At 36.6% G+C, this 14,638-nt stretch overlaps 2 long non-coding RNA genes across 2 annotated transcripts in view; one reads left to right on the top strand and one right to left on the bottom strand.

The window, feature by feature from the left end:
• LOC134732814 (uncharacterized) overlaps positions 1–13,653 on the top strand; it is a 159,692-nt gene extending 146,039 nt beyond the window's left edge. Inside the window, exon 3 of the long non-coding RNA XR_010116375.1 lies at positions 13,268–13,653. This is a non-coding gene — a long non-coding RNA (uncharacterized lncRNA). The remainder of the gene's footprint in view (positions 1–13,267) is intronic.
• Positions 1–14,638, bottom strand: part of LOC129464524 (uncharacterized) — a 96,546-nt gene that overhangs the window by 46,680 nt on the left and 35,228 nt on the right. The window lies entirely within an intron of this gene.

The raw sequence follows: 14,638 nt of genomic DNA, 5'->3' as shown, positions 1-14,638 counted from the left end.
GCACACAGTTGCCAAAAGGGCCCCCCACCACTCCCCTGAGCTGCGTTGCTTTCTCCACTGTGGTGTAGGCCTGCAGGGAGGCAGGCACTCTGGCACCTGGTAGCACTCTGCTGCAGCTGCTGCTACCACTGCTCCTGGCACATGTGAATGAGGATGGATCCTGCTGTCACCACAGTATGAAACGCTTTTGCTGACACCACCCATCAAAGTTTAGTGACTAGCAGTCTGGGAGCCTCCCCTATGCAGTGGATCCCTAACCTCGAGGAGCCAGAGAACAAAGTAAGGGCTCAATACAAGTCCCTCAGAGTGAGAGCACACAGTCCAGGAGTTGGGAGCTGAGTGTTGGCCCCCTAAAGTCTTCTGGAAACGAGGCCAGTTGGCTCAATCCACCTTACACCACAACCAAAACCTCAAGGCCATCAAATAGGATAAAAGAAAAAAGAATTCAAAAGTCAGCAATCTCAAAGAATAAAGGAGGATAAGCCCACAAATATGAGAAAGAATCAGCATAAGAATACTGGCAACTCGAAAAGCCAAAGTGCCTTCTTTCCTCCAAATGACTGCACCAGCTCTCCAGCAAGGGTTCTAAACCAGGCTGAGATGGCTGAAATGACAGAAATAGAATTCAGAATCTGGATAGGAACAAAGATCAATGAGCTATGGGAGTACACTGAAACTCAATCTAAGAAAGCTAAAAATCATGATAAAACAATGCAGGAGCTGACAGACAAAATAGCCAGTATAGAAGAGAACATAAGCAACCTGACAGAGCTGAAAAACACACTACAGAAATTTCGTAATGCAATCACAAGTATAAATAGCAAAATAGATGAAGCAGAGGAAGCAGAGGAAAGACTCTCAGAGCTTGAAGACTGGCTTTCTGAAATAAGATAGACAAAAGTAGAGGAAAAAATGAAAAAGAACAAACAAAACCTCTGAGAAATATGAGATTACGTAAAGAGACTGAGTCCCTAAAAGGGATGGGGAAAATGGAAGAAACTTTGAAAACATATTTTAGGATATCATCCATGAGAATTTCCCCAACCTAGCTAGAGCGGCCAACATTCAAATTCAGAAAATGCAGAGAATCCCAGTAAGATACTTCACAAGATTATCCACAAGACACATAATCGTCAGATTCTCCAAGGTCAAAATGAAAGAAAAAATATTAGAGGCAGCTAGAGAGAAAAGTCAGGTCACCTACAAAAGGGTGCCCATCAGACTAACAGTGAACCTCTCGGCAGAAACCCTACAAGTGAGAACAGTTTGGGGGGTCAATATTCAACATTCTTAAATAAAAGAAATTCCAATCCAGAATTTTATATCTGGCCAAACTAAGCTTCATAAATGAAGGAGAAATAAAATCCTTTTCAGAAAACTAAATGTTGAGGGAATTCATTACCACCAGACCTGCCTTACAAGAGCTCCTGAAGGAATCACTAAATGTGGAAAGGAAAGATCGTTACCTGAACCACAAAGATACACTGAAGTACACAGACCAGGGACACTATAAAACAACTATATAAACAATTCTGCATAATAACCAGCAAGCATCATGATGACAGGGTCAAATCTGCACATATCAATACTAACCTTGAATGTAAATGGGATAAATGCCCCAATTAAAAGACACAGTGGCAAGCTGGAGAAAGAACCAAGACCCATTGGTATGATGATGTCTTCAAGAGACCCATTTCACATGCAATGACACACATAAGCTCAAAATAAAGGGACGGAAAAAAATCTACCAAGCAAATGGAAAACAACAAAAGCAGAGATTGCCATCCTAATTTCAAACAAAACATATTTTAAACCAACAAAGATCATAAAAGACAAAGAAGAGCATTACATAATGGTAAAGAGTTCAATTCAACAAGAAGATCTAACTATCCCAAATATATGTGCACCAACATAGGAATACCTAGATTCATACAGCAAATTCCTAGAGAACTTTGAAGAGACTTAGATTCCCACACATAATAGTGGGAGACTTTAACACCCCACTGACAATATTAGACAGATCGTTGAGACAGAAAATTAACAAAGATATTCAGGACCTGAACTCAGCACTGGATCAAGTGAGTCTGATAGATATCTACAAAACTCTCCACCCCAAAATAACAGAATACGCATTCTTCTCATTGTCATGTGACACATACTCTAATATTGATCAAATAATCAGACATAAAACACTCCTCAAACAAGGCAAACTAATTCAAATCGTAACAAACACTCTCTCGTACCACAGCACAAACAAATTAGAAATCAAGCCTAAGAAATTAGCTCAAAACCATACAATTACCTTGAAACTGAATAATTGCTCCTGAAAGACTTCGGGGTAAATAATGAAATTAAGGCAGAAATCAAGAAGTTCTTCAAAACTAATGAGAACGATGATACAATGTACCAGAATCTCTGGGACACAGCTAAGGCAGTTTTAAGAAAGAAATTTATAGCACTAAATGGCCATATCAAAAAGTTAGAAAGATGTCAATATAACAACTTAACATCACAACTAAAAGAACTAGGGAACCAAGAGCCACCAATCCCAAAGCTAGCAGAAGACAACAAGTCATCAAAATCAGACGTGAACTGAAGGAGATTGAGACAGGAAAAACCATTCAAAAGATCAATGAATCCAGGAGCTGTTTTTTTAATTAATAAAGTAGACATCTGTCTAGACTAATGTTTATTAGTCTTAATAAATATTTTTAGATTGATAAAGATTGTTAATCTTTATTGAAAGGAAAGGGAGAAGATTCAAATAAACACAATAAGAAAGGAAAAGGGGGATATTACCAGTGATCTCACAGAAGTACAAATAAACATCAAAGAATATTATGAACACCTATATGCCCATAAACTAGAAGATCTAGAAGAAATGATTACATTCCTGGACACATACATCCTCCCAAGACTGAACCAAGAAGAAACTAAATTCCTGACAGACCAATAATGAGCTCTGAAAATGAATCAGTAATGAATAGCCTATCAACAACAACAACAAAAAGCTAGTACCAGACCGTTTCACAGCCAGATTCTACCAGATGTACAAAGATGAGCTGGTGCCATTCCTGCTGAAACTATTCCAAAAAATTGAGGAGGAAGGACTTCCTCCCTAACTCATTATATGAGGCCAGCATCATTCCGGTACCAAAACCTGGCCAAGACACAACAACAACCAAAAAGCTTCAAGCCTATATCCTGCTAAATATTGATGCAAAAATCTTCAGCAAAACACTGGCAAACCAAATGCAGTATCAGATCAAAAAGCTTATCCACCACCATAAAGCAGGCTTCACTCATGGGATGCCAAATTGGTTCAACATACGCAAATCAATAAATGTTATTCGTTCATTTCATAAACAGAACGGAAGACAAAAAACAAATGGTTATCTCAATAGATGCAGAAAAGGCTTTCGATAAAATTCACGTCCATTTCTACTAAAAACTCTCAATAAATTAGATATTGAAGCAACATACCTCAAAATAATAGGAGCCATCTATGACAAACCCACAGCCAATATCATATTGAATGGGCAAAAACTGGAAGCATTCCCCTTGAAAACTGGCACAAGACAATGATACCCTCTCTCACCACGTCTGTGCAACATAGTATTGGAAGTCTGTCTAGGACAATCAGGCAAGAGAAAGAAATAAAGTGCACCCACATAGGAAGAGAGAAAGTCAAACTCTCCCATTTTGCAGATGACATAATCCTTTATCTAAAAAATCCCATAGTGTCAGCCCAAAGCTCCTTAAGGTGCTAAATAGCTTCAGCAACGTCTCAGGATAGAAAATCAATGTGCAAAAATTACTAGTATTCCTAGCAATAAAATACCTAGGAATGCAGCTAACAAGGAAGGTGAAAGATCTCTACAAGAAGAACTACAAAACACTGCCCAAAGAAATCAGAGATGGCACAAACTAATGGAAAAACATTCCATGCTCATGGATAGAAAGAATCAATATTGTTAAAATGTCCATACTGCCCAAAGCAATTCAAAGATTCAATGCTATTCCTAATAAACTAACAATGACATTCTTCCTAGAACTAGAAAAAACTAAAATTTAAAATTCATATGGAACCAAAAAATAGCCTGAATAGCCAAGGCAATCCTAAACAAAAAGAACAGAGCTGGAGGCATCATTCTACCCAACTTCAAATTATACTACAGGGCAATAGTAACCAAAAGAGCATGGTACTGGTACAAAAACAGACACATAGACCAATGGAACAAAATAGAGGACCCAGAAATAAGGCCACAAACCTACAACTATCTGATCTTTGACAAACCTGACAAAAGCAAGCAATGGGGAAAGTATTCTTTATTCAATAAATGGAGCTGGGATAACTGGCTAGCCATATGCAGAAGATTGATACTGGACCCCTTCATTATGCCATATACAAAAGTTATTCAAGATGGATTAAAAACTTAAATATAACACCCAAAACTATAAAAACCCTGGAAGACAATATAGGCAATACCATTACCATTCGGGACATAGGAACAAGCAGGGATTTTTATGACAAAGACACCAAAAACCATTGCTACAAAAGTAAAAATTGACAAATACGATCTAATTAAACTAAAGAGCTTCTGCACACAAATGAAGCTATCAACAGAGTGAACAGACAATCTACAGAATGGGAGAACACTTTTGCAAACTATGCATCTGACAAAGGTCTACTATCCAGCATCTACAAGCAACTTAAACATATTTACAAGAAAAAAAAAACAATCCCATTAAAAAGTAGGAAAAATACATAAACAGACACTTTTCAAAAGAAGACATACATGTGACCAACAATCATATGAAAAAAAGCTCAATATCACTGATCATTAGAGAAATGCAAATCAAAACCACAAAGAGATTCTATCTCGCACCAGTCAGAATGGCTATTATTAAAAAGTCAAAAAGTAGCATGTGCATTGCAGCACCATTCACTATAGCAAAGACATGGAATCAACCTAAATGCCCATCCAAGGGTACACTGGATAAAGAAAATGTGGTACACATACACCATGGAATACTATGCAGCCATAAAAAAGAACAAGATCATGTCCTTTGCAGGAACATGGATGGTGCTAGAGGCCATTATCCTTAGCAGACTAATGCAGGAGCAGAAAATCAAATACCACATGCTCTCACCTATAAGTGGAAGCGAAATGATGAGAACATGTGGATGCTTGGAGGGGAACAACACGTACTGGGACCTATGGGAAAGTGGAGGGTCGGAGGAGGGAGAGCATCAGGAAAAGTAGCTAAGGGGTACTAGGCTTAATACCTGAGTGACGAAATAATCTGTACAAACCCCCTTGACGTGAGTTTACCTATATAAAAACCCTTTACATTAATTTAAAAAAATAAATAAAATTTCTTTTCTGCTTTTGGACACTCTTCTACATGAATTTTAAATTCACTTTATCATTAGATTTTCCTAAAACACACACACACGTGAGTGCACACACCCATACACACATGTACATGTTTCTTATGTTAGGATGCTTCTAGTGGGTGTCATGATATTTTATTGTGTTTTTAATTTGCATCTCCTTGATGCCTAACAATATTGAGCATCTTTTCTTTTGTTTATTGATCGTTGTCATATATTATTTCCTGAAGTTTTTGTTCAAGCTGCACATATTTTTCTTGGGTTGCTTGTCTTTTTATTGAGTTGTAAACATTCTTTATACATTCTGAATGCAAGTCATTTATTAAATATATATGCATTATAAATTGTGGCTTGCAATTTCATTTTCTTAATGGTGTTTTTTAAAGAGCAGAATTTTTTTTTTTTGAGACAGAATTTCACTCTTGTCGCCCAGTCTGGAGTGCAATGGTGTGATCTCAGCTCACTGCAACCTCCACCTCCCAGGTTCAAGTGATTCTCCTGCCTCAGCCTCCCAAGTAGCTGGAATTACAGGTGCCTGCCACCACGCCCAGTTAATTTTTTGAATTTTTAGTAGAGATGGGGTTTCACTATGTTGGCCAGGCTGGTCTCGAACTCCTGACCTCGTGATCTGCCCTCTCAGTCTCCCAAAGTGCTGGGATTACAGGTGTGAGCCACCACGCCCCGCCAAGAGCAGAACTTTTAAGTTGCTGTAAGATGCAATTTATCTATTTTTTCTTTTATGATTAATACTTTTTCTGTCTTAGCTGATGATTTTATGCTAATCTTGGGATCATGAAGATTTCCTCCAATTTATTTTCTAGAAAGTTTATAGTTTTAGCTTGTTGTTCAGGCTATGATCCCCTGAGTCGTTTATGTGTATTATGCAAGGTACGTTTTGAGACACCTAATTTCTGTCTGGCCTTGTGTCTGAGTTCCAGTCTGAAAATTTGCCTGGCACATTGATCCTTCTAGAACTGGCATCCACCTTGCTTTGGCCTGTACATCCACCTATCCATCTCACGCTGGGAAGAGACTTCTAGACATGAATTTCTGCTCAGACCCTATTCCCACTTACAGACTTTGTGGGACCTACTTCTCATCTCTGGATAGTGCCTGCTCCTTGATTCCTTTGCGCATGCTTTCTCTACTTGCCTCTCAGCAGGCCCTGCTTCTGCAAGTTCCATGTATTTGCTGATATTTGCAATACTGCACTAACACCATTGCCAGTATTCTTTTCTCCAGCTTTCTTTGCCTCAGACTAGGCATCCAGTTTCAAGTCTAGTATATCCCATTCTGTGCCATCCTGGGCAATTTAATTGGACCATGCCTAGCCATGTCCATGATTGTTGCAATAGTTCTTTTTGTATATCTATAATTATTGCTTATCCTTAGAGGCAGGGATTTTATCTGACCCATTTACATACATTCCTTGATCTTCCCTGTGACGGTTAATTTTATGTGTCAATTTAACTAGATCATGAGGTACCCAGATAGTTAACTAACCGTTATTCCTCTGTGTGTCTGTGAGGGTGTTTCTGGATGAGATTAGTATCTGAATAGGCAGTAAGCAGATGGCCCTCCCCAATTTGGTAGGAGATCATCCAATCCCTTGAGGGCCTGAATGCAACAAAAAGGTGCAAAAAGGAATTCTCTCTCTCTCTCTCTCTCCTTTACTGAGTTGGAACATTAGTCCTCTGCCCTTAGACTCAGACTTATACCACCAGAGTTCCTTGTTCTCAGATATTTGAACTTCGACTGGGACTTCACCACTAGCCCTCCTGGGTCTCTGGCTTGCAAACAGCAAATCGCAGGACTTCTATATAAAGAGAGTGGGGAAGGGAGATTCATTTTATATATATATATATATATATATATATATGGACTCAATGGACAGTACACTGCGTTACATTTATAATCCAAAAGAAGGCCGGTGGCTATAAAAATATATAAAAATTATATATACCCAAGCACACATATGTGTTTGGGTATATATATAGATAAATAATAAATCTCCCTCCCTCTCTACTGCTCAGAGTTGAAAAACATATGAATTTGCAAATAAATCTAAGTTTTATAAAGAATTTTCCTAAGTTACAAAATGTTTTACAGAGTCTTATAAGTAAAAAAAGAATAAAATCTGTGATATGGGTTGCATTTTCAAATGGATGTAAAGATGCAGTGGCTCACAGGCTGATTTGCTTTGTGTAGAATGTATTTTCTTTCAGACAGTAGCTTTATGAGCCTATGCTGAGACTGTCTGGGCAATTCAGAAATGTAAGGGCTGCTCAGACATGATGTCTTTGACCAGGGCAGACAGACTGTAAGTCTTGTTCTCAATGGACAGTACACTGCATTACATTTATGATCCAAAAGAAGGCTGGCAGAGGCTATAAAAAATATACTTTGCAAGAAAGTTTCCAAGCCATTCAACTGCATAAATTACCTAGATATCTCGCTCTCTACTTAAGAAAAGAACATTTCCCTCCCACAAAACAGATTGCTTTTTCATTCCTGAATGATTTGTTTTTGGATATTTATTTGCTGGTTTAATTTTTGAATAGGTATTAAATTCACACGTCTAAATTTTAAAAATATACATTGAATGAAACAACTTTCTTCAATCTCACTCCTTCATCTACCTATTCCCCATCCTCACCAAAGATAAAACATGAAACCATCATTGCTTCTTTCTTGTGTATCCTTCCAGAGGTTTTCTATGCATATACAAATGAATATGAGTGTATATTCTAATTCCTACCTCTTTTACAGAAAAAAAAGGGGCTAGACTTAAGAGGACCGCCAAGTGTCTGTTAGCCCAGGACTTTCCCAGTTTTAGTGCTTACAGTCCCCTGTCTCTGGAAACGTCTTAACTCTGAGCAATTAGGATAGTTGGCCTCTCAAGTGTCCTTCTATACACTGTCTGATGCCAATCTATTTCAAAGATGTTTTCATCTCCGTACCAAAATCTTCTCATTCCTTTTTTATATCTTCATAATTTTATAGATACACCACTATATATTTAATTATTCTCCTGTGGATAGATATTTGAGAGGCTTTTTGGGGTAATCTTTGGCTATAACAAACAGTGCTGCAATGAATAAGTCTCTACAGAAACATGCAAAGGTATCTTTAGGTTATATTCTCAGAAGTGGAATTGCTGAGTGTATTAGTTTGTTCTCATGCTGCTATAAAGAACTTCCCAAGACTAAGTAATTTATAAAGAAAAGAGGTTTCATTGACTCACAGTTCCGCATGGCTGGGGAGGCCTCAAGAAAGTTACAATCATGGTAGAAGGGGAAGCAAACACATTCTTTTTCACATGATGGCAGAAAAGAGAAGTGCTGAGCAAAAGGGGGAAAAGCCCCTTATAAAAACATCAGCTCTCATGAGAACTCACTCACTATCACAAGAACAGCAGCATGAGGATAATGGCCCCTGTGATTCAATTACTGCCCACCGAGTTCCTCCCACGACACAGGGGGATTATGAGAACTGTAATTGAAGATGAGATTTAGGTGGGGACACAGCCAAACCATATCACTGAGTAAAAGGAAAAATGTATTTGCTCAGATATTGCCAAATTATCGTCTATAGGGGCTGTGCCAGTTGGCACCCCCACAGAAGTACATGAGAGTGCTTTTCCCCATGGTCTTGCCAAGAGATACTGTTTTAATCCATCAAATTGGAAAAAGTCTAGAAGTTTGAAATACCAGTAGAGTTTTAACTTTAATTTCATTTTTCATCAAATTGGAAAATATCTAGAAGTTTGACATACCAGTAGAGCTTTAATTTCATTTTTTAATGGTAGAGATTGAGCTTTCTTTGCTAGAGAACATTTTGCAATTTCTGTTTCTGAGAACTCTTTATATCTTCTATCTGTTTTTTTTCTATTGAACTGTTCCCTTATGAGAAATATAGCATATTTTAAGGCAATTTACCATTTCTAAAACTGTTAGTTTCAGAATTTTTTTTCAGTTTATAATTTTGTTTTGATTTTTCTTTTTTTTTAATGCAGCTTTTAAAAAATTTTTATGTAGTCAAACTTATCTACCATTTCTTATGGCTTATAGGTTTTGAATCATAGGAAGGCTACCTTTACTCTCAAGGTTATAGACAAATTTTTTCATTTCTTTCTTTAATGTACAATGGTTTGATTTTTATAATTTAATCAATCTATCTGGCAATTGTTCTCATGAATAGTGGTTTATGGTTCTAACATATTTTCTTCCAGATGGCTACCTAGGTCTCTCAGCACTATTTTATTAAATTATCCCACTTCCCTCACTGATTTTAAATGTCACTTAAGCATATACTAAGTTTCTGTATGTATCTGGGTCCTTTCCTGAAGTTATCGTTGGTTCCACTGGTCTGCCTATTTATGCTCTGGTATAATATCATTTTACTTATTGAGGTTTTATCATATATTTTAATATCTGGCAAGGCTATTTGTATCATGACTAGTTTGTTATTCTAGAGTTTTCATGGCTATTCCTAGGTTTTTATTATTTTACATGAATATTAAAAACTCTAGATACATTAAAAATCATTATTGTGTTTATAAGGATTATACTACATTTATATGTTAACATAAGGAGAATTAAAATTTTTATGACATTGAACCATTTTTATCCTTAATTTATCAATTTTAAACCTTCTCTTGTGGCTTTGACGAACTTTTAAGGTTTTCTTTATATGCGTCTTGCACATGAGTTGTTAACTTTATTTCTAAAAATTTTACTTTGATTCTATTATGATTATAGAATCAAAGTAAAATTATAATTATGTTTAATTTTATTTAAGATGTTATATATCATCCAACTGGTGGTTTATGTGTGTGAAGATAATTAATTTTGTAGCTTCAAAACTTATGCAATCTCTTATTATTCAAATACTTTTTATCTGATTCTTTTGAGTTTTCTGGGTATGTAATTACACTAACTGCACTAGGAATAGGTCAGTTTTCCCCTTTCCAAATTTTATATCTTTATTTCCGCTTTCTAATTGCTTTGGCTTTTAATCTTCAATAAGATGTTAAATGATAGTGGCAGTAGTTGGATTCCTTGTCTTGTCCTGAATTTACTGTTTTCTCATTAATTTTGATACTGTGATGGACATAGAAAGAGGGTCATATTCAGCAATTCCATTATTGGGTATGTAATCAAAAGAAAACAAACCATTCTATCAAAAGACACATGCACTCACATGTTCATTGCAGCATTATTCACAATAGCAAAGACATGGAATTAACCTAGGTGTCCATCAATGGTAGGTTAGATAAAGAAAATGTGGTACATATACATCATGGAATACTAGGCAGCCATGAAAAGGAATGACATCGTGTCCTTTGCAGCAACATAGATGTAGCTGGAGGCCATTATTTTAAGTAAATTTGTGCAAGAGCAGAAAACCAAACACCATAGGTTTTCATTTATAAATGAGAGCTAAACGTTGAGTACTCATGAACGTAAAGATGGCAATAATAGACACTGACTAGGGAGTTGGGGAAGACCTGAAAAACTAACTGTTGAGTAATATGCACACTACCTGGGTGATTGGATCATTTATACCCCAAACCTCAGCATCATGCAATATACCGAGGTAGCAAACCTGCACCAGTATCCCCTGAATCTAAAAGAAAAGTTTAATAAAAAAAGAAATAATTTGTCATAGTAACTATCTATTCTTATTTTATTGAGTGTCTTTTTAAAAAAATCATGAAGCATTGTTGAATGTTGTCAGATGCCTTTTTAGTTTGCTTGCAAATGATCATATGAATTGTATCTTTAAATCTAGTAATATGATACATGAATTAATTTTCTAATATTGGGCCTTTATTGCATTCCTTGAATTCATCTCCACTTGATTGTAATGTATTATCTCCTTAAGTTGCTCCTAGATTTTTGTTTCTGCTAATTCTTTATTTAGAACTTTTGTTTACCAATTTGTTTTTCCTGTAATCTTTGTCAAATACTGATAAAAGATTTTAGATCGTTTCCTTTTTTCCAATGCTTTTCTAATTAAATGCACTAGAATTCTTCAGGATATACTATAATTTCCCTAGGTCTGGTGCCTTTTGGGGGTAATTTTCTTTGAAAAGTTTCCCTGCTTTTTCTTATTTTCTGTGTGTTTGCCCTTTCACATTGTCTGCTTCATCTGGAGTTAGCTTTAAATTACATTTTCCCAGGAAATTATTTGATTAATCCAGATTTTCAATTTATGTGTATGAAATTGTACAAAGCCTTTCTCATAATTGTTTACATTTCTCATGTTTCATTTTTACTTGCTATCTCATGTTTTTGTACTTTTTTTTCTCTTTTTTTCTTAAGGTAGCTAATGATTATATATTTTATTGCATTTCTGAAAGAACCAGTATTTGGGTATGTTTTTTAGTTTTATTGTTTTTCTATTTTCTAACTTCTTAGTTTCTGCTTTCATGTTTTAAAGTCTTTCTTTTTGCATTTTTCAGTATTTTAGTCATGGTAATTCATTCTTTTTCTTAATTTCATCTCCTATTAAGTATTGAAGACTCTGAATTTTTCTTTTCATGTTAATTTTCTTGCTTCCCATAAATTTGATTGTTTTCCAGAAGTTCTGTAATTTTAGCTAGTATTTCCTCTGTGACCAGTGATTGCCGAGTTAGGATTTTTATAGCTCTAGGTTGAAGACAATTTTTGCAAGAAGGTCAAACAGGCACCTCATACAACAGGAAATACAAATGGCTGATATGTATATGAAAAGAGTCATGAAGGTATTGTAAATTAACACCATGGAATATCATCACATACCTACTGGAATGACTAACATCAGAATAAAATGGCTGAAACAGCCAAGGTGAAGGAGCAATGGGACTCTCATCTATGATTGGTGGAGGTGTAAACTAGTGCAAACACTTCAGAAAGGAATTTGGTAATATCTACCAAAGTGGAACATACATATGTCCTATGACCTGGCAACTCTATTCCTAGTATTTTACCTACCAGAAATGTGTAAAAATGTTCACCAATCATGTATATGAATATTATAGATCATACTAATATTACACATAGTAGCACTAAATAAGAGACACAATCAAAATGTCCACCACAGTGGAATGAAGGAATAAACTGATTGAGTCACATAATTGAATAGTATATGGCACTGAAAATGAATGAACTACAGCTACATATTACAACATGAGTAAATCTCACAAACAGTATTCTCCAAAAGAAGCTTTATGCTTCTGACTATGTAGGTTCAGTAACAGTCAATATTAAGCTTTTGTGTTTAGGAATTATTTTAAAATGGTAAAAGCAAGGAAGAGATGACCACATAATGAAAAATATTCGTTATATTTAAGAAGACACAAAAGGGTTGTAATTAGGGATGGATTGCAGAAGGCCTCTAAGATGCTGACAATGTTCTATTTATTGATCAGGGCGATGGGTCTACAGGTGCTTTTTTTAAAAAAATAATTTGTTAAATTGTTTTATGCATTCGTATGTGTGAAAAGAGCAGTTAACTCACTGGAATTTATAGCTACAATAGAAACATGTGGCCAAACCTCTGCTCTCCTTTTCTTTGTGCTATGTTTTCTTTGTGTTTGTTTCCTTTTATTTTGTATGACAATATGTATGGAAAATAATATTTAATTCTGTTCTATTGCTTTTAATTTTGCCAAATATATGTTAAACCCAACCTATATTTTTATAATTTTCAATAGACGGTAACTTTTCATTGTTCCCCCTCTATAAAGTGATAGGGAGTTTGGCAAAAATTTACCCTGTTCTGTCTTCACAGTGCTTCATCACTTCCTAGTATTACTCATTTAATCTGGAGCTGTGAGCCAGTTTATCCTCTGCATTTTTTACAACCACCAAACCTTTATTTCAGAATTGGTCATGGTTACTTGGAGTTAGTGTCATAACCAGACTGCAGCTGACCCAGTACGCTACCATCCCTTGGAACTCCACGACTGCAGTGCGCTCCTGCCGACTTCCGGGTTTCCGAATGCTGGACGCTGCGTCTACCAAGCGATCAGGGGAAACAGATGAAGCACCCACTCCTGAATCCCCAGCCAATGACTGGTGAGCCAATGACTTGATGTATAAACGTTCCAGCTCTCCTGCCCTTGGGGTGCAGTAACTCTCCGAGCGCATTTTGCAGGGCGTGTCAAAATTTCCCCACGGCATTAAACTCCAGTTACCCTCCTGGTAGCTGGCTTGACAATCTACCCTTTCTTGGTTGCTTTCCTTTTCTTTCACGTTCTTTTACCTGTTCCCGACAACCTAAATCAATATACTTGCTCTGGAATCCTTGTCTCTGGGCCTACTTCTGGAAGAACTCAAAACTAAATACAGATTTAGGAAAAAAATTGTACTTAACTCTACATTTTTAATTTCTTTCAATATTCACTGGTAGACGTTGTATAAAACAATTTTCGCATTGTTGATGGCTTGATTTGGATTAATTTCTTAGCCAGATGGAGTACATTTCAAATAGGATCTCCTGCTCCCCTAGAAAGAATATATGAGCAGCAAACTTTTTTTGTTACTTAAGGATGTTACTTGAATGCATTTATCTCACTTTGGCAGACAACAATTTCGAGCCCCCTGCGTTTTCCCAGTAATGTTGAGAAACTATATTTTGCAATAATCTTCCATCTTTAGGGTTGACAGTCATCTAACATCAGGATGATTTTTGTTCTTTTGTAGGCAATCTATTTATTTTATTTTTGTACTTGAATAATTATAGGATTTTTTCCCCCTTTACCCTTAGAAGTTTCCGGTGTGCATCTAAACATGATTCTATTTCCATTCTTCTTCTTTTTTTTTAATGAAACTACGTGTGGCCTTTCCTTTTTAATCTTCAAAAAGTTTCTTACATGAACAATAAAGTTCATGGTAATTTCCAATCTGCCTCTCTCTTTTTCCGCCTTGATTCTGCAGTTCTTGAGCTGATTTCATGCTGGGTGACCATGCAGTTGCACGGCGTCTTTCATTCACAAGGATCCAGAGTGGGTTCCACTGTCAGTCTGAAAATTCTTAATTTAATCTTTAAATTTTCATTTTGGAAGTGAAGCCCAATGGGACCATGGAGCATGTGCCAGGGTCTTGAAGCCCTCCTCACAGGTAGTCCGCTTCTCACGGCCTCCCCACGCTCGGGACTGGGGTCTCGGCCGCCTACTTCCATGGCCACACTCAGCTACTGCAGCCGACCCTGTGCCACCCTCCGGCTCCTGGCACCTGCACCTGGGAGGGAGGG

This window comes from Symphalangus syndactylus, chromosome 16, assembly GCF_028878055.3.
Source record: "Symphalangus syndactylus isolate Jambi chromosome 16, NHGRI_mSymSyn1-v2.1_pri, whole genome shotgun sequence".
NCBI classification, from domain to species: Eukaryota; Metazoa; Chordata; class Mammalia; order Primates; family Hylobatidae; genus Symphalangus; species Symphalangus syndactylus.
Note: the sequence above shows the minus strand (reverse complement) of the source record. Positions and strands in the feature narration are given on the sequence as shown.